Source organism: Rhipicephalus sanguineus, chromosome 1 (genome assembly GCF_013339695.2).
Source record: "Rhipicephalus sanguineus isolate Rsan-2018 chromosome 1, BIME_Rsan_1.4, whole genome shotgun sequence".
Lineage (NCBI taxonomy): Eukaryota > Metazoa > Arthropoda > Arachnida > Ixodida > Ixodidae > Rhipicephalus > Rhipicephalus sanguineus.
The window spans coordinates 82,286,073-82,306,537 of record NC_051176.1 but is presented as its reverse complement, the minus strand read 5'-3'; the positions used below and the strand labels follow the sequence as shown (position 1 = coordinate 82,306,537).

The 20,465-nt window shown below is 45.8% G+C and overlaps 1 long non-coding RNA gene across 1 annotated transcript; it reads right to left on the bottom strand.

Moving 5' to 3' along the window:
• Positions 1-387: 387 nt before the first annotated feature.
• On the bottom strand, positions 388-13,174 carry LOC119386071 (uncharacterized). The gene is made up of 4 exons (XR_007414982.1): positions 13,113-13,174; positions 8,369-8,479; positions 4,914-5,027; positions 388-611 (listed from the first exon to the last, which is right to left on the bottom strand). It is a non-coding gene; the product is annotated as an uncharacterized LOC119386071 (long non-coding RNA).
• Positions 13,175-20,465: the final 7,291 nt, after the last annotated feature.

The following is a 20,465-nucleotide window of genomic DNA, read 5'->3' as shown; positions in this document are numbered from 1 at the left end:
ATTTAGCAACTGCGACGGTTCGATAATGTGCGCACTATGACGCATGTGCGACAGTGAACATGCGACGTAGATATGATTTCGGTATTGGCTGCACCAAACTAACAATCTCCTTTGATTGAGTCCTTCCTTTTTCCTCTCTATGGTTGCAGGATGAAGAAGCTTACTGCAGCAGTTTCTAAAGCACCTTTCTTTGTTTCGCCCTGCACTTAGGGCATCATAAACAGTAAGAAAACCATAAGCGACAGCCATTTTGTGACTATACATGACCATGAGGGGAAACGCATAAGCGCACTTATTTAACTACAGCATCATTGTGAGGCAGTTTTGCGTGAATTGCTTTTGACATTGTGGCATTTCGACAGTGAGAACATGACGCAATGACACAAATATACTTTATTTTTAGCATTTCCGCCAGCATTATTATTGTATTGGAAACACCACCAGAGCCGTAATAAAGCACCGTGCACCTCCCCAAGGAGGTTCCTACATGTCCTTGATTTATGGTACATGCCTGCAGGAACACTCCCCATCGACGCACTTTCCTACGGATTTGCCGGGCCTTCCTGGGTATTTCTCTATGCATTTTCTGTGGCACTCCGACTGTATACAATCTGTAAGAGTCGCAAAAAACTCTTGTTAAGCATCTGATATGGCTCTTAACAAATTTCAAATGATGTGGCAAAAGGTTACGTAATGCACGATATACAAGGTGTTTTTTAGACAATACAAATTTTTATTAAAAATTCTGTGACAGTCAAGCTCCTGTCGTTTTCACACACGTACTCTACATGGAGGCGGAAATACTTTGCCTCAACTAAAATGGCATTAACGACACTACCTAGGTAGCACACATGGCCCAGAAAACGTCTGCTTTAGGGATGCATGGGATGAAACAGATTCTAAACCAATTTCGACGTTTTAAATACGTCACAGATAAGCCGTATCGTATATGTTTTTGGTAATGTCTAGCAAACGCACTTTTTAAGACCATTTTTTGTCTCTAACGTCTTCTAAAGAGATATTTCAAGACGTTTGTTGGATTCTAAACCAATTTTGACGTTTTAAAGACGTCTTGTTTGTGACGTCTAGAACCCCCACTTTATGAGACGTTTTCTCGCCGAGCAGCGGATCGCGCACCATTACGTCCATACATGCATGGGCATGCATGAACCACCGGGAATTGAAATTTGGACTCGAGCCTGCACATGCCATTACTCATTTCGAAAAAGAAAGCAACGTGCAAAATGAGAAAGGCGTGTGGTGTCGATATGGCATCAGCAGTCACGAAGACTTCAAAGTTCATTAACCAGTAAACTTTACGTAATTTACTGTAATTTACTCGCAGCCATAAACCGTCTCACTTCCTCACGAAGGTCTTAGCGCTGACTGTATCCATCCGCGGGGCTGTCGTGTTCGAACGAACATGATCGGAAACTGTATTTATATTTGTTAACCTAATTTCAGTAAATGACGATGTTTTTTCTTGGCCGCTTCATGAGGTAGTTTCAAGGTATACATTAGCGTAAGCTACGTGTGCCAGGTAATAGCCTATGTTAGAATAGGGTACGCAAAGATAGCGTACGTTGGGCGCATATGCTATTTCCGCCCCTTAACGTGAGTACGCAAGAGAATGGCGTACGACACATGCGCAGTAGCCAGTTTTACAATAGTGTACGAAAAGATAGCGTGTGTTGCGTACGTAGCGTATAACGCATGCGCAGTGGCGACGAACGCTAACGCAAAGCTTTGCGCAAGCAATTCTATAACTGCGTAGCTGGGTTACGGCATGTGTCTTATGCTTTATTGTGTCAGTGAAGTTCGTGGGTGAGAGAATCTTTGCAGCGACAACGTACTGGTTCATGGCTTCTTCCGCAGTACTACTTGCATGTAACAAGAGGGTGGGAACGCTTTTTTCTGTTGCGAATTTCTGAGGGCATGAGAGTCAAAGACGCGTTTCACGGGGACGAGTTCGGCATTTTTTTCTCAGTGCTGTGATTTCTCAGTGCTGCCTTGACTATCTCGATGCGGTTTCGGACTTGTGATTTATGTTTCCCTTCTCTGTTAACCTCCTCATTTCTCTGTAAAGCCGGCAGCTCTTAGCAGAACCAAAAGGTTCTCTTGCACGTCTTTTGTGCCTGGTTAAATTTACCGTGCTCGCTCTCTGTAGCCGAATGGTGTCATCGAGTTTTCAACTTTTCACACCGTCCTACTTTAGGCATTATAGCATATAAACAAATGATCTTTTCTCCTATTCATTGCAGGTGGTACTCGCCCTGAATGTTTTCAAACAAAGGCTACACCAACTAAATTATTACTTTCTTCTTTTTCATGAGATGACTGGCCGGTTTTCGTTTGAAAAAAGATGGATGTCAAGAGATTTCCATTTTTCTCTTTTTCTTGGGAACTTTAAAACAACATGGTTGATCCCTCCGTCATAGGAATCGGAATAACACGAAAGTAAAGCGTGCCCTTACACAAGTAACTGAATGTTTACCGTACATTGATATAAGAGAGTTTGCACAATGTATATTGATGTCTGGCAGCTATGGCACCGTTTAACGTGTATGCCTCCATTTTGATGGTTGGTGGTACATCTCCATCTTGACGACTAACATCCATGTTAAATGATTCAACAAACCCTTGTGGTAGCTGTAGTAGTTAACGGTGACAGCGTAATCAGAGAACGAGGTGCGATAGCCAGAAGAGCGTGGCATATTGCGCGCGGCATGTGAAAATGTGATTGAACACTACGGCCGGACTAGAGGGAAACGCAAAGCGCGTCGTGCCGCCCCGTAGCCCGGCCGCGATTTTTCTCGGGGCGAGCGCATGAGCGGGGAACGCGGTGTTACAGCCAAGTGCGGCAGGCGCGCGTCGCAAAGCTATTTTCAGTTTGGATTAGCGTGATGCTGTGAGCGAGGCCGACGCTTTTACGACGCTCGGGCTAAGGTCGCCACCTCGCGGTGTGTTAAGGCATTGACAAAATTGAACTTCTATTGAAAACGCGCCGAATGGGACAGACCAGTAACGCGTTGCAGGTGCTAATCGCGGAGGCCACAGCAATGACGAATTACTTAACTTTACCGCTCCCAGAGGGCAACACCACCCCGCCGACCGGGAGAGTGGTAGATATAAAAGGCGCATTTGTAAAGCCCCTAGAGTCTGTGACCGTGGCGCAATGGATAGCGTGCCCGGCATGTGTTGTTGCGGACCGAGCTGTCGTGGCTTCGATGCCCGTTGCCAGAACTTTTTTTCTTTGCTATCTGATCGTGTAAATTTTTTCGACGTCATTTCCATGACGGAAATACGTCACTGAAGTCTTGGTGGACCCCGGCATAAAACACTTGTGTTAAAAAACAGAAGGTCACAATTTAAAAAGCAGTTAACTTTTTTCAGCGTATGTTTTTGTCGGCATCTTGAGGAAATGGCACACGGGCTATTGTGCTAAAATATGTTTGACGTGGAACGCTCCCCATGCTGCTAATCGCACAACAACTTTCATGTCATTTGTAGTGTTCTTAGCAGACTTCCTGAAGTGCCTAGTGATATACATTGCGTACTTGTCATGAAGCCATGTGTTCAGACTGCCTTGCGACACATTGTGATATTTTGACCCTGAGCAATGTGACGTACGAAGTGCAATAACCTGACCTGCCTCTCACAATCCATAATTTATAGCTGTCTGCTTATCGAGTAAAAAATGGGGAAGAGTCGCAATTTCTTTAGCTGATGTGTCTTATCATTATATCTGTTCTTTTAGCCTGACATTTTTTAATACTTGGCATCATAAAACAAAGCTGGTTTTTAGATTCGAAGCAGCTTTTGCGCTGGGCTGTGTCCGTAGTTCCATTGGCGACTGTCCGCTTTCTACCACCTAGCATAGCCATCTGAGCGCGCGCTCGCACCAAGGAGAAGTCTTCTTCCTCTTGTTCTTCGACTGCCTTCATGATGATACGTGCAGAGCACTTAGGCCCGGGCCGCCTTGTGCTGTCCTAGCTTGGCGTAACGCAGACAAAACCATGTGTGCTGGCGCGCGCTAGCGCGTTCGGGCCTATGTAAGGGGCTGGGTACGACGCCGTGGCCTCTCCCCCTTACACTCTCTCAGCAATCACGCGATGGCGTCGGGGAACGAGATTCTGCAGACGCGCGATGAACCCGCGTGGCGTGCTCCAACAAGAGTTCGGGACGAGTAACAGCAACAGCAACTACAGTGAATTCATGGTGTGCTCCACTTGCAAGGACGCGTTAACATCGTGCAAGGTGACCATGATGAACGGAACTTTAAGTCATGCTATGCTTCGCATCCCCACATGGTTCCATTTAGTGGGAGATGGTGAAATTTTTGATCAGGCTGGTGGTATTTTCATATCGCTAAATTTCACCTAATCATTTTATATGTGGCCCATTCATTGTAATTTTTGTGGCCGTTTCCATTAATTTTCTGTTCATACATTTTGTTTTTGCGCTACAGTTGGTTTAGTTCTGCTTTTTCTCATATGTTGCTGTAATTTACAGTGTTCATGTGTTCTGCTAACCACGGCACATTTAAGGTTAACTGTGTGCTCTCTAGGGATGTCCGACCATAATTCATGTAATAAGTATCGTACGCTGCATTGCGAAGCCTGAAACCAGTACTTGTTCAGTGGGCGCAGTTTCAAACATAGATGCTGCAGCCACAAATATTTTTAGACAACGTCTAAGATGGCGCCTTGTGTTCCTAGCGTCTAGTCTTACACCTGTATTGATGCCAGAGTTCTTTGCGAACATTTTTTCAGTAAGATATCTTCCAACAGAGGCATGTTGCAAGAAAGTGTGTGTGTCCTTTTTTCTCCCTCACTCCCCTCCCCATGAGTAGGGCAGCAAACTAGACGCTAGTTAACCTCCCTGCACTGACTAGGTGAGGATGATAGACCTACCATCTTCAATCACACAAACGCAAGTTGTTCGTTGGCACGTCCCGTTTGCGTTTGGCGCACGCCTCCTTCTCGCTTCTTCCTCGCAACGCAGTTGGCATTTCACCGGCTTGCACGCTGCAAGAGCAAAAATAACACCCATAGTCAATCAGCCTCGCTTAATCTATATATATACATATATATATATATATATATATATATATATATATATATATATATATATATATATATAGAGAGAGAGAGAGAGAGAGAGAGAGAGAGTAACAGCTAGTTAATTCGGCCGCCGTTAGTTAGCAAAGTCGGACTATTCGGACGTGTTCTCTGGTGCAGTTCCGCATAGGTATTGCTTAATGACATCAAACTCGCTAATATGGTGTTGTTTAGCTGGAACCCCGTTAATTCGGATGATCCGCGGAGCGCGCCAAGCAAGTAGCGCCATGAATGTGCGACGCAAAGGAGCGAAAGCGGTGTTTGTGAACAACAGAAACAGCAGCGAGCCTTCAGAAAGGCGTGGTCGCCATCCACAATCTTACCACAATCGTGTCGTTGGCAGCCAAGGCTTCAGCAGCTTGTTTCGTTTTCGATTTCGCTCGCCACACCTTAACTGCGTGGGCTCTATTTATGACCGCGTCGATAGCGACTAAGATCAAAGCTGCGACACGCTGTCGTTTCATTTTTGCCACAGAGGATGCGGCGCTCACTAGCTTCGTTTTGACTTCGAGCAATGTGCACGCAATGTCACAAAACTCGAACATGGTGGAAGCTGTTGAAGAGCTTAAGCCATGGTCCGTATGCTCGCATAATCCTCGCTTGCTAAACCGTGATGGACGAACGATAAGTTTCCAGCGAATTTACGGTCGACAAAAGTGTCGTCACGTGTGCGTGGTGGTGGTGGTGGTGGCGGTACGTAATAAGGGGTAGCTTCAGAGCAGGCTTCGGCTTAAGACACGAGGGTCTTGAGCCGCGGTCACATTCTGAACGAAGTCGCGAATGACGAAAACTGCCGGCCGTAACACTGCTCTTATGCGAAATCAGTACTGGATTTACATATACATCAAGAAAACAAAATTCATTAAAGTAATGCACTTCTTCATTGTTTTTTATGCTTTTGATAATTCGGCATTCGGTAAATTCGGACGCTTTCTTCCGGTCGCGTGAACTCCCGAACGAACGAGCTTTTACTGTATATATACATATATACATATACACACGTTCTGCACAGCCTAAGAAAAAATATTTGCGTACGGCGGGTCTTGGTATGCAAGTATTAGCCACACGTGACAGGACTGTTACGTTATTCGTTCATGACCTGTCAGTCATATACTATCGCGCTCAGTATGAGCTACTACACGCGAACGCGTGGCCGAGCGCTCTGCAAGGTTGTACAGTGGCGCGGATCATGGAATATTTTCGAGTTATTGGGAGAGAGTTTGGCTGTCCCGGCGAGCGCGCATCGCCTCCACTTGCTTTCACCCTCGCCCTCGTTTTGCCCTGCGGTGATATCAGCTGCGAAAATAATAACTTCGAGGGTGAAAGCAAGCAATTGGGGGCGATGCGCGCTCGCAGGGACAGCCAAGCTCTCTCCCAATAACTCGAAAATATGCCATAATCGGCGCAACTGTACAACCTTGCAGAGCGCTCGGCCACGCGCTCGTGTGATGTAGCTCATACTGTGCGCGATAGTACGTCATGCACTCATGTCCTCCTATGCCAATTATGAGAGGGGGCCGCGAGAGCATCCGGACATAGATAGATAGATAGATAGATAGATAGATAGATAGATAGATAGATAGATAGATAGATAGATAGATAGATAGATAGATAGATAGATAGATAGATAGATAGATAGATAGATAGATAGATAGATAGATAGATAGATAGATAGATAGATAGATAGATAGATAGATAGATAGATAGATAGATAGATAGATAGATAGATAGATAGATAGATAGATAGATAGATAGATAGATAGATAGATAGATAGATAGATAGATTATGTGCAATTTCAACTAAATTGCGTCTTAACGAAACGGTGCAGTGGAATTCCAGTCACATTTCGCATTATTTTCAGAAAATAAAGGAAGCGTATTCCTACCCACATCTACACGTACATTGAAGGCAAACAAATCGACATATCTACCACTGATTTTCTTCAATTTCATTCGCTTTACACCTGCTATGCTATATCCAACTTAAATTATATAACCTGCACATGGAAAGCTTTCAAAATTATGGACCATTGTTTTTAGGGGGAGCGAACGAATAGACATTTCTTAATGTGGTTTGCCCTGAATAGGGACCATAATGCAATGCGTTCACAGGTGTACCTTGCAGTAGTCTCTATTACCAAGGTGCAGCTGCTAGCACAGTAGAATAGGTGAGCCTCATTCGCCTGAAGCTTTGCGCATACAATGTTACAGCATTTTTTTTTCTATTTGCAGCGAATACAAGAACTGAACTACTTAGATTCTTCTCTTGTCTCTAATCCTCAGTGCAGGGAAAATAACTTGGCGCCCAAGCACAAAAAGTTCTCCGATGCAGAAATTCAGATCTTTCTAGGTGCAAATAAATAATTCGTATGTGCTTGCGCATAGGACAATTTATTTTCAAATATTCCTGCGTTCACTGCTGTCGTTTTTTTTTATTTTTTGACAAGATTCACTATAAAGTTGTTTTCATTAAGATTCAGAAAAAAAGGGGGTTTGAGGGTTACGAGAAATCCAGAATTTACTCTGAGGCGAAGTAACGTGTTTTCACCGCAGACTAAGACAAGTTTGTCTTTACTGGAGTGCATGTCTCAAGAAAAAGCTGTTAGACCATTTTGCGGCAGGTATCCGCGCGGCCAGAAAAGCTGATGTGGTGCCTGAATAAACTTCGACTAGCAATTTCGCGTTACCAATGGATCACAATTGTCCAGCTCAGTCAACTTTTTTTTTCTATTATGACAACTAGTATGCTGTGTACGAGAGCGCAAACAGCGCCGCATTGAATAGAACACACTGGCGTCATCTTATTGCCCCCACGTTGGAGCACCAGAGCGGTGGGACAGTGCCTGTGGTACGTTTTGTGCAAACCATCTCATGCTTTACGACATAGAATGCTGTGTTCACGGGAGCCACTTGTCATCAACACCACCATTCGGCACACGGTTTGTCGTATTCATTGAGTCCCTCTCTCTCTCTCTTCATATGGGTCTGGCCACGCCACAGCACGCCTGCTTACTTAGCAAGCTCATGCCTACTACTATTCGCATTGCTCCTAAAGCGACCTAGCCTTAATTCGTATAACATTCCAATTTCTTGTCATCCTATTCAATGCTTCGCCCTTGCGCCGAAACTGGGCCTTTTTTCATGCGATCATGGTAACGAGGCCACAAACACTGACAATCAGAGCGAAGTATGCGTGGAGCTTGTCGCTTCGAAAAAGATCTAGGAAAGCGAATAAATTGGTAGCTCACGTTCTTTGAAGAAGCACTTGCACGCCGCGTACTCGCAGTGGCCAGTCACATCGATGTATTCGTTACCCAGCTGAGCCTGGCATTGTCTTTTGCAACCGTCGTATGTGCACGCTGCGCAGAAAAAAAGGCATATAAAGTTAAGGCACATAAGTCGGTGTAAATCACGAGCCTGGCCATACTTAGAAGTTCCCAAATTTTCTGCATGGTTGAGTTTTGACTACGCTTACCGAGCGCGTGCAGTCTCTTTATCGAAAGAAGTAACGATAATGTCGAAAAATGAGAGGTCGACATTATTTGTATTGTTATTTGTGATACTGGCCGCCACTGCTTTACATGCTATGTGGCGTCAACAACGCGTCTCCCTCCGCTTAGCCTCTTTCGGTGGGTTCATATTTTGAATAACTCACAATATATGAATTGTCATGACTCCGCCGTTAGTGCACGACGCACCGCTAAAATTAACAAGTTCAGTATTGTCATATTGAGCTGCTCGTGCTGAAACAACACGCGTAACAAATGTACGAACTCGTTTATTGTCTTGGTCGGCATTAGGCGGCATAGGCATGGCGTCTTCTTCTTTTTAGCGTTCGTAAGCTTCTTTTAACGGGAAGCTTTAAAGTGATGTTTTAGAGTGAAGCATTCTTTGACTCATTCGAGGTAATTTGTGCTATATAGACATGGGTGCTGGAATGTAAAGGTATTGAATTGTGGTTCTAATTTGGAGCAGTCAGTGCAAACCTTTTGTTTGTGAGTTTTCTGCTTTAATTGGTGGCTTTCTGTCTGATGATCCCAAAATTAAATTGCAAATGCCCTAACGTATCGTGTAATTAATGCTAGCGTCATTGATTATGACTTATTTTGGCGTCTTTCAAAATGCCTCGAAACGCTCGCCTAATACCATAGGAAACTAGCGCCGCCACACGGTGAAGCACCATAAGATCGCATGCGGCCAAGTTTTGGTGACGTTGAGAGCTTGCCTTTTGAATCGGGGCCCCTCATGCGAGAGAGAATGAAACGATGGGTGTGCAGCAGTATGAGTTAGGGTGTGACGAATCAGGCACGTTCTGCTCGCGAAATTTGTGCCATACACCCTCCTGCCAAGCATCTATTATATTGTCAAGAGTGTGCCTGCTTAAAAAAACAGCGCTGATCCCTCCGTAATAGGAATCGGTATAACACGAAAGTCAAACGTGTCTTCACAGAAGTAGTGCTTATTGTGTAGGGATATATGAGAGCTTCTACAATGTAAGTTCGACTCCCGGTGACGGAACTTTTTCTTCTAGGTTTTTTCTTTGCCATCTGTTAGTCTTTATATTTTACAACATCATATCCGTGACGGATATCACGAAAATATCCGTGACGGAAATATGTCGGTGGAGCCGTGGTGGACCCCGGCATAAAACACTTTCGTGTTAAAAAATACCGACTTGGTTTAAGAAGAGAAGCCAACGTTAAAAAGAAGCAGTACGGCGGCTAGAACAACAACCGACTTATTGAACGCAAATGATCGTCTTCAACTTCCATCCGCACAGATCATGATACTGTCCGTGTCTGCCGATACTCGCATTCAGCCGGGCTCGTTTTATTTCACCACCCAATCACACACGTAGAAACACACACACGCTGTCGAGGCTGCGCGCGTCTCGCCCATGTCACCATCAGTCTCCGAAGAGCAGCACAGTCTGTGAGTGCGCATGGCAAACATTCAATGCGTCGGAGAGACGCGTGAACCGGAGACTTGTATTGCACGTGCAGTCCTACCTGGAATAAACTACATTTGAAGCTGTGTGCGACAAAGACAATCCTGCTTGCGGTACTTCAAATGCCGCTGGCGTAAGCAGCCCACAACTCTTTCACGACATGCTGACACGTATTTCGGTTGAGATCGTCCCTCCGATTTATCACACGCTGACGAGCACCTGACAAAGCGTTCGAATTGGCGTGTCGAAGACGCGGTATTTGAGACTAACCAACCCAGACAACCCAAGTGAAGCCGTTGCCAGGCATCGCCGCCAGCCGGCACTACAATGACAACACTGAGATCGGCGGTGTTATTGTTGCTAATGCATCGTCACCCAGCGCTTGGGGGCCCGCAGAACGCGTCACAGTGCTGTCGATGTCGCAGGGTGCTGAACGCCCCGTTGAGCCTTCGTACGCTGTCAGCCCTCAAAATAAAATAACTTATACGTAACTGACGCAATACATACTTCTCCAAAAAAACTAATGCACATCAAGCGTTCAAGTGAAGTCCACATCTCGAACTTGAACTTTTATGTCACTGCTCCTTTAAGTATGCGCCGAAGCAAGCACGTTGTGAAACCAGCAACGTTTTTGCAGTAGCCCAATCAAACGGTCTTCTTCACAGGAGCTAAGCTGTTTAAGCCGGCCTTAATGTCGACACTGCCGCAAAACTGTGGTAATCATAAACGGGCATGTGCAACACCGGCGCCGCGCTAGACAGGCCGCCACCGCCTCGCCGAGCGAGCGAATGCTCCTTCCCCTGCGCTTCGCCGGCACTGCGGGGAAGCAACCTGCGGAACTCGCCGCAGACAACGCGTATCTCAGTTGCCGTAACAAGCAAGAAGTCGATAAAGCGCAGCAAAAAGTAGCGCACATGTCGCGCACTGAGTTTGCGAATCTCCCTCACAAGATTCAACTCGGTGTGGCAACGGGCCCGTGCTTCGCTGTACCTAGCTTTGGGCGACTTAGTGCAGACATTATTTTTTAACGCATAGCATTTCCTGCTTTAACAGTATTCTCGCTTCCGCGGCTGGTCTCACTCAATGAGCGCACCAAAAGGGAGAGGGTTCTAGTCGAACCGAGCTCGCCGAGCGGAAGCGGAACAACGGCAGACGAACGTTGCGCCTACGTGTTGCATTGTTCCAAGTTCCTTAGCCTAGCTTGCGTTTACTTGCAATGATCGCGGCTTGCAACGAGTTGCTGAATGAAACACATTCTGAGCGATGAAAAAGTTCGTACAGCAACGTCGTATACGCCCAGAAAGACCTCGACAGCGGTCTGCCGCATCGTAAACGATTATTCATCCAACATTTTTCCAACAAAGCCTAGAATTACCTAACTGTCGAAGTTTAGTGTCTCACGAATCGATTGACGCAAAAATTTTTGGATTCCGTCACATGTGAGCAGAGTTACAGGAATTTTTCGCAAGTATCCGAACGCTTTTTTCTCTTCTTTCGTCCCGACGAGCACGCTGAATCAGGCTACTCAGAGAGGGATGACATGGGTAAGGAAACTACGTCAGCGCGCGTCATGACCTTGAGCATTTTTTGCTTTAACTCTTTTTCAAAACGACATTGCAGGTTCACTGCTGCGTGCATTTAAATAATGTTTGGTTCAGATGTTCACAGAAGCCTGTAGCACTGATCGGTAGCGATTTCTACGTTCAAAAAGTGTTGCAGAGTTGCTTTAGAGAATCCCAGGTGGTCGAAATTATCCGGAGTCCTCCACGACGGCGTCTCTCACAGACTGAGCCTCTCTTCTACGTAAAAAGCCCATAAGCTAGAAGCGAAGGAGCAGTATTTTCATTACAGATTTACATGCACGGTATTCATCACGTCGAGTACCACGCTTGCAGCTAAGTGACCTGACGCGCACGAGATTCAGTACATATTTGCACGTTTTCGCTCGTTCACCCTGCTCCAATGAAAGGCAACGCACACGCAAGTGCTGTACAATGTCACGTGGTATTTGGTTCATTTCTTTCCTTCTCATACAGAAAGAGGAGCAAGAGCTGAAAGCCGTGTGGCCTGGCAGAGCCTTTTGCTCGATCTACGTTCGGCTTCAGACATAACTAATTAGCGCAAAAAAGGACAAAGGACAAAATAAAAAAAAACAACAGACACGATGCACTGCGTCATGTCTGTTTCTCTTTATTTTGTCCTTTGTCCTTTTTTGCGCTAATTAGTTATGTCTGAAGTCAATTCGCACAAACTAGCCCAACTCACATCTTTATTAGTGTATCCGGCATGCGTGTACATCATTTACAATACAGGAACCACAAGTAAAACAATACAGGTAGTACAATCTATAAATATCGTATGATTATACTCTTCCATACATGAAAACTGTTCGTATGCATTTTCAAATAGCAGCACAAACTAAAACACACATATACAGCGTAAATCGCCGGTGCCTTCAAAGAACTAGGTCATGCTGCCACAGACGAAGTATCAGCCTATACATAAACGCACTCTAAGGTTTTGAGCATCTGCATTTTTGCTGCAAGATTGGCATGTTATCTAATTTTCGACCTGTTTTTATTCTCGTTAGTAATGAACAGGCGCAGAGCAAAGCTGAAGTAGAAACTTGCCTCGATATATAGCAAAGCGCCTGACAAGCGGCAAGTCATGCTTCCTAGTAAAGCTTGAGGCCGAGGTCGTGATGTAAAGGTGCTATGGGCCCTCGACCAAAATATAGAAGTCGTACAAGCCCGATATTTTCGTTACATTGCTAGTTTATGCAATGAGGAATAACCTCTGCTGACTACCGGTGCTAACCCGTCTCATCGCGCTATCACCTCGTGAAATATCGCTTCATTCATTACGACACCACTTCTCACGACCGTCTTAAATTTCTTTTGGTAGAAAGTCCCCGTGTCTAGGCAGCTAAACATTGAGTCTAAACATTAATATAACCAAAATATGATACCTGGTTCGTTGAAAAGTGCTTTAAAAACACACTGATGTGGCACTTTCAATATATATCTTTCTGCAAGGTTCCTTACTTGTGGTGTTGCTTTCTAATTGGGCAGTCTTCTTGGCACTCTTTATCCTTACTGTTTGTCCCCTACAATAATGACAAGAGCACGAAGTGAGCCTCAGGAAGAAAGAAACAAACCAATAAAACCTAATATAAATGCGCGTACGTTTTTTTTTTCTGTAACAAGCTGCTACGGTTTTAACAGCGAAGCTCTTAAAGTTCGCAGAAAAACGTCCCTGCTCCCCCCAAAAATATCATGACCATGAAGGGGTATGCGCCACAGAATTTGGGCAAACCCCACTACTCACCGCTCCGGCGTCGCCTTTAATATTCCCGATGGGTGAGAGAACGTGTACAGAGAGAGAGAGAAAGAAAGAAGAGAGAAAGAAACAGAGCGACAGAAAGAAAGATATAAAGAAAGAGAAAGAGAGAAATTCTTGTCGGAAACAAGTTCGTCACGAGGCGGGATCCAAACCCACGTAACCTTATCCGAAGGCTAGCATCCTAACCACTTGGCTATCCAGGCACACAAGCAGAGTGTAGCATAGCTTTGTATAGTACAGTGTAACAAGGGGGTGGAAAAGGGACCGTGAGGGCGAGAGATGTAATGGTGACAATGAGAGAAAGGAGGTGGGGAGAGAGTAAAGCGTAGCACAGAGACAATGAGAAAGAGAGAAACGGAGAGAAATAAATGCAGAAAGCAACAGAGACAGAGAGAACATCAACGAAAGTGAGAGAAAGAAGCAGAGAGAGAGAAAACGATAGAAAAAAAGAGGAAGCAAGCATTGCGTCGTTTACCGACCAGATAACGCACTACCTGGCCAAGCCGCGCATGCGAAGTAGCTAAGCTACGCCCACCGACGGAGACGTCGCGCGCAACCTCCGTTCTACAGCGCCCGATCGTGCTGAGACAGTCATGGGGCGTCATAAGAGAGTGCGTTCTCCCGAGGAGGAAGCCGCGCGCCTTGGAGCTAGACGTGTCGGTCGTAATTGTTCCCGCAATAAAATAAAACGCATTCACGAACTTTTGGATTTAGTAAGCACCGGTTGCGCCAAGCAATAACTCCATAACAGCCGTAGGTATTATGTCCTGTGCATAGCTCGACATCTGGTGCATACAATGCGTAACTTGTTATCTCAATGGATCTTTTACGATGCAGTCAAATACCAAGCCTACTCCCCAGCAGCACAAGTCACGAAGCCTTTTCTTCACAAGGGCTTCTTTTCATGGCCGGCGACCTTCGCTTTCTATATGTTAAGCGTCATGAATGGCAAAGTTTTTATCCTACGAACTATATTCTTGCGTAATATTTGTTGTGAATCTGGGGCCTAAATCATTCAGCGTTAATAATATTTGTTGGGATTTTACGGCCCAAAACCGCGATATGATTATGAGGGACGCCGCAGTGGAGGGCTCCGCAAATTTAGATCACCTGTGGTTCTTCAACGTGCATGTAAATAGCAGCACACCGGCCTCTAGCACTTTGCCTCCATCGAAATCCGCCCACCGCGGTCTCGATTCGATCCCGCTGCCTTCTGGCCAGCAGTTAGTTACCATAACCACTAGACCACTGCGGCGAGTGGAATCATTTCGCGTTGCTAGTGCGGACTTCCGATGCAACTGTGCGTTAAATATTGCCGCTTTAGTATGAAATCCTTTTCTGTAATCAGTTTAAATACACGAAGAAAAACAAGTTGGTCTGTGCTCGAACAACGCATCAGGTCATGATGTAGATCGGCTTGCCTGTACAGCTGCAGGTAATTAATGAGTTTGCTACACTATTAAACTATTTTCATTTCCCACCAAAGCCGTTGTTCCTTCAGAGTGCGACCGAAACCCGATGGGAACCATCGAACGACAACATCCACCGCAGCAGAAGGCTGATAAGCGTCTGGTTGCCATACGGAGTGACCTTTCATTCAAGCTTTCCCGTCTCAACCCACCGCCATCATCGCACGCTTTAAGGCAAGCACAAAAAGCCCCATGCACCATTTTAATTAACATTATTTATGAAAAAGAGGCGGCCATAGGAAATGTAAGAACGAGCTTGCAGGATCTTCATATGCTTGCGGACCCATTGGAAGATGCACTCCGTGACCTGAGATCCGCGGATCAAAAAAACAGGGTCCTGCCAAACTGGCGCCCACAGTGAGCGAAAATTCATCCGAACTTCGAGTACATCGACAAAATAATTACTTAGTCCTCAAACCTGAGGAACCGAATTCAGCAGTTACAGCTAGCCAACGGAAGAACATGTGCCAAACCTTAGTGCGGTGGACAAGTCGTCCCCTAGTCACAGAATTAGGGTTCCACGCCTGGCATTTCTAAAGCTGAACAGAACTCGTCGCAGATGGCCTCCGTTTTCGGAACAGGTTCAGACCGTAGTCCACGGGAGCCCGAGTCTCACCGAGGTGGACAAGTCGTTGAGGTCGGCGCTTACACGGCTTGCCGAGGTTGTCGCCAGATTACCCGCAAGTTTCAGGTGCTATCAAGACACACGTGATATTATCGTTGCACGATATGCAAGAAAAGACGCCAAGGTGAAGGACCGCGCCGAACATCTGATCGACTCACAGCGCCGTTCGATTAGTAGCCGACGTATGCGGATTTCTTCGTTCAAATGGTGACATCGAGTATGACCCGCCCACAAAAGTTTCCGGAACACGGGCTCCACTGAAAATGCTAATTTCTGCTCTATTAGTGCACGGCGCTTGTAACCTAGCTGTTAGCTGTATAGGTCACAAGCACTACTACAGGCTTGAGCATTTATCTGGAGGCTATGTTCTCAGACAAAGCGGGAATATAGCTTTCTCGGAAAGTTCGCGTTCCGCAAACTTTTGGGGGCGGGGGTACGTGGCGTCACGCTTGACGTCAGCTGCACGTCGGTCAAGCCGGGTCCATTTGGTACATGGTGCCCGTCTTAAGCGGTTTCACCCTGCACATTCTCAGGGATTCTGGCTCGCCCAGCGGGCTTCGTCTGGGAACCGGGGAATACAACGGGTATGAACCGAGCAAGGAGAAGAGGAAGAAGAGGTGAGCTGCTGCAGCCTAAACATATTTGCAGGTAAATAAACATATATTAACCGTAACAATATGTTGGCAGGAGGAAACGACACAGCAGGTGAAGAGACGTCTTCAGGTTCACAGATCAACTTGCGATTTCTGTTCTGCTTTTTCTTTATCAAAAAGAGGAGCGGAAACTCGAGAAACCCAAATTAACAAGGTAAACAAACCAAAGCAATCGCATTGTACCAGAAGCTCTTTAAGCCGAGCACGACGAAGGACTTTGCTGGACGAACTTCGCAGTACCAAGCACGCATGGTCTGGGTTTTTTTTTTCCTCTTGAAGCAGTGACGAACATACTACTGAGCATTCTAAGGCCGCACTCACTATCAGAGACAAGAAGCGCAAGATCCAGCCTAATGGGCACTGCTTCAGGTGAACAAAGAAATATCATCTGGCAAATAATGGCCCCAGAAAAGTCAGCTGCCTTAAATGTCATCGACGGCACGCAGCTCACATGAGTCGGCCAAGCGTCGCGGGTTCCGTTCTGAGAGTATGGCAACTGTATGGCAACTGCCAGTGCTCGCGGGGTGACGGCTCATTTACGTTGCAACCATTGTTGTGCATGTGTATCTTTGACGAACAAGTGCTCTCGCGCGCCTTTTGGATGGTGGAAGTGAGAGGACATTCATTGCAAACCGTCTTGCGAAAATATTCAAACGCGAAATGACAGCCATAAACGTTTGTCGGTTGGGTCGTTTGCCGGTAACAGCAACGTCAGAAGCTTTGAAAAAGTTACTCTGCAGTTTGTTGGTACAAAGGAAGCCTGAAGGTATACCACAAATGCACTTGTTTTTGGAAAAAAATGTGCTATCAGTCGGTTCCAATACTTCAAAGTTGCGCTTTAACAGAAATTTCAAGCAGGAGCCTCACACCAGCTGGTTTCAAGTGGCCCAACTAATAAGATTGACGAGACGTCAATAAAACTTCTACTCGAATGTATCATTCCTGGGAATTTTCTACAGGCTAAATTCACTCGTTAAAACAAGGTTTGAGGGCAGGCGAAATAGCATTTGGCTGGACTGTTCACGGACCAGCGACAACCAACACACCGACAGCACTGTGTGTGTGGTGGCCACGTTCCCCAGCGTAAAATTTGGCATCTGTACAACGCGCTCGAACGATTTGGGAATCTCGACTCTAAAGTAATCGAATCGCCGCCAAATTTTGTTCACAGGGAAGATCGCGTTGTGATATATTTTAAAGACTCCGTCAGCCAACAGAATGGTCGTTATGAAGAACGACTTCTGTGGGAGACAGTATTTCTTCGCGACAACAACAAGGCCAGCGCACACAGAAGGCTAAGTCATATGACAAGGAGGCGTCTTTATAACTAAGAGCTACTCGTAACCTGTCACACCGCCATCTCCAAATACGCCTACGATAACATGGCAGAAGTGGTCGACAACACCGGAAGCAGAAAAAGGCCCAGCTTATAATACGCGCCGCTTTGCCGCCATCAAAGAAGACAGCAGTACAAATACTCGTGCTGTCTTCGAAGCTTATTCACATGCAAAAGAGTTAATTTATCGCAATGACAGTATGTTGAGTGGCCCGAAACTGAACGCCGATTGAATAAGACTACTGCTGAGCTTTCGTACCTGCCTTGTCGCTCTTGCGGCCAACAGTGGAAAGGCATTCTTGCAACGTTTATTCATGAAGACAACAAAGGTGCCTTACGGCACCTCCAATATGACGAACTTGTCGTTGCACGCGGTCGTTTCCCAAGGTCATCACATTCCGAATGATACGGCTCCCCTTCGGCGAAATTTCGAACCCGTTCCGACGTGTAGCGACTATCTGGTTTCACTCATATAAGATCTCTGCTGAGTGCCCAGTCACAGTCGCAAACCCAGTTACAGTGCAAGATTGTATGTACCTGCACGTAATAACTGGACCCGGCAACATCTTTGAAGCTGTCGAGCGCTGGACAGAAATAACGGAAATATTTGCGGCCACTTCCATGAAACTTTATAAATGGGCATCAAACGAACAATCTGTACTCAGGCATGTGAAGCAAGCGCATGGAGAACTTTCCCTTAGCAAGCCACTTAATGTTTTCAATGCGCTTGACTTGGTGTGGCATCCAGATACCGACGGCTTGGCATTTTCCCCATGACTGGTCTTTGACTTCATGAAAAATCGAATCGATACCAAGCACTCTATAGCGCAAGTCACCGCCAGACGCTACCACTCATTCGGATTTTTACATACATTTACATTCATACTTTCTGCGAATGCGCGAGCTCCACATCTAGTGGGACGCCGTTCTCCCTCCCTTACTCTAAACGAATGAAAAAGTTGGTGTGAAGAGCTCCCTACTTTCTATTTTTCTGTGAAACCGAACTACCCCTCCCCCCACTACTACCATGGTTTAAGCACCAGGAATTAACATCAGCACGCTCTACGTCACTCCTAATGCAAGTCTATCTGCTTACGGCTCAGTAATGCATCTATGTTCATTCGATTGTCAAGAAGGATCATATTCAACTATCATCTTTTGAGGCTGCCATAGCCTCTTTCAAAGAATTTGCTTTCAAGGGACGAACGTTTTCGGTAGAGCAATTACAAGGTTTAATAATGCATAAAACCCATTCTTGACCTGCAGGTACACAGGCAAACCTAACAGCATCTCGAGCACAGACAAAGTGCTTCTTCCTCGAAAATCGCAAAAAAACGCATTTTAAGTTATTTGCGGTGAGGTATGTGAGTATTATCCCAGGAAATTGTCGAGATCATGGTCATCGCTGTAGTTTAATGACAAACCATCGACCACGTATTGAGAATGTTGAGCGTTTCACTTTGACCAGCGACAAGCAGTGTTTTCGTCGGTTGGATTTCCATTTTCTTGTTGTTTCTAAATTTCAATTAAGCGTAAAAATAATTTTCCTAAGTGCTTTCTTTGCCCTGTGTTTCTTGCTTGTTTACTTTCGTATGGTTTTAATTAACGGAAATAGAGCCACTCGATTTCTCTACAATAATGTTGTCGCTCATTTCTCAATGGCACACACTACCCTGAGGCTTTTCACAAGCCTTTGTAAGCTGTATTGTTTCGAAGGGTACGTAAACCTTGGAATATGTTGGCTCCGTGTAGCCACCAGACTAGGTAATAAAATAACGCAATAACAAAATATGGCTATATACCACAGCATCAATGCAAGAGCACTATTCAGAGCTGCTTTAAGGAATGTCAAACTTACTTGCGTCGCTTTCTACTACTCGAAACATCGGTCATCAAGAAAAGCACGAAGAACGCAGTGAATATAACTGTTTTCGCCACGAAGTTCATGCTTCTGTCTGGAAGCTGCCGCCAGGAGATGCGAATTGGCAAGTTCATGCATCTATATATGACTGCATGCTCCCAGGTTTCTTTCGTCGCATTTTCGTCGCCGCGCTAGCACAAGCTATCTCCTACGATCATAATTTGATAGTTAGAGCTGCTGCTGATGAAAAAGTAAAACTGGCTGTCTCCATTTAGGCAACCACGAACGGCCTGTCGAGACAGGTTTCGTTGCGCAAGCCTCTGTGTGTACTAAGCACTACCGAAGTGTCTAGCACGTCACTGTCGTTAGTATGGCCGTTGCACGCATTTATAAAGCCTTTTGTCGCTCGTTCCGTATCGCGCAAGAGTTGAGTTACGGCATAACTCGACACGGCTGGCACACCCTTTGACGGCGACGGTTGCACGGCGCGCGCTTCCCTCGCGTTACCGAGCGGACAAAAAGAAATACCGTCCATCATATCAAAGCGGGGAACTGCACGCAGGCCTTTTAGGATCCTTTTGCTTCGTTCACTTTGACGGGCGATTTGAAAAACCGAACGCGCCATTCGAGAGAGAAAAACTTTTGAAAGGCAATAAAAATCGCGCTTTATCACGCAGTTAGTGTTAGACAGTGCTATCGTACTCATTTGGTGGATCGCGCATCACTATTCACTTCTTAGTTTAATCAAATCGCCTTAAATTTCTAGGAAACATTAAATACGTCTAAATGCGGTACTGACGTTAGTGAGTTAAACTCGACAGGCCCACGTTCCTACGCATTCACGTTCACCTGAGCAGCATCAGTATTCCAAGCTAGACCAAATGCGCCAGTTAGATCACATGCAGCGCGGCAGTAGCGTAGCGGGACATTTTTATTTTCGCTTGGAATGAGAGGGGGGGCGCGTTGTGGTATAGCATTCTCCTGCCAAGGGGGGGGGGGGAGGCTGGCGGCAGCCCTTCCGCCCAATGTTAGATAACGAATATCGATTTGCTTGATCCACTATGTCATGGCTGTGTCAAGGCCTGCTACCTCGACGGTGGCCTTGCACACC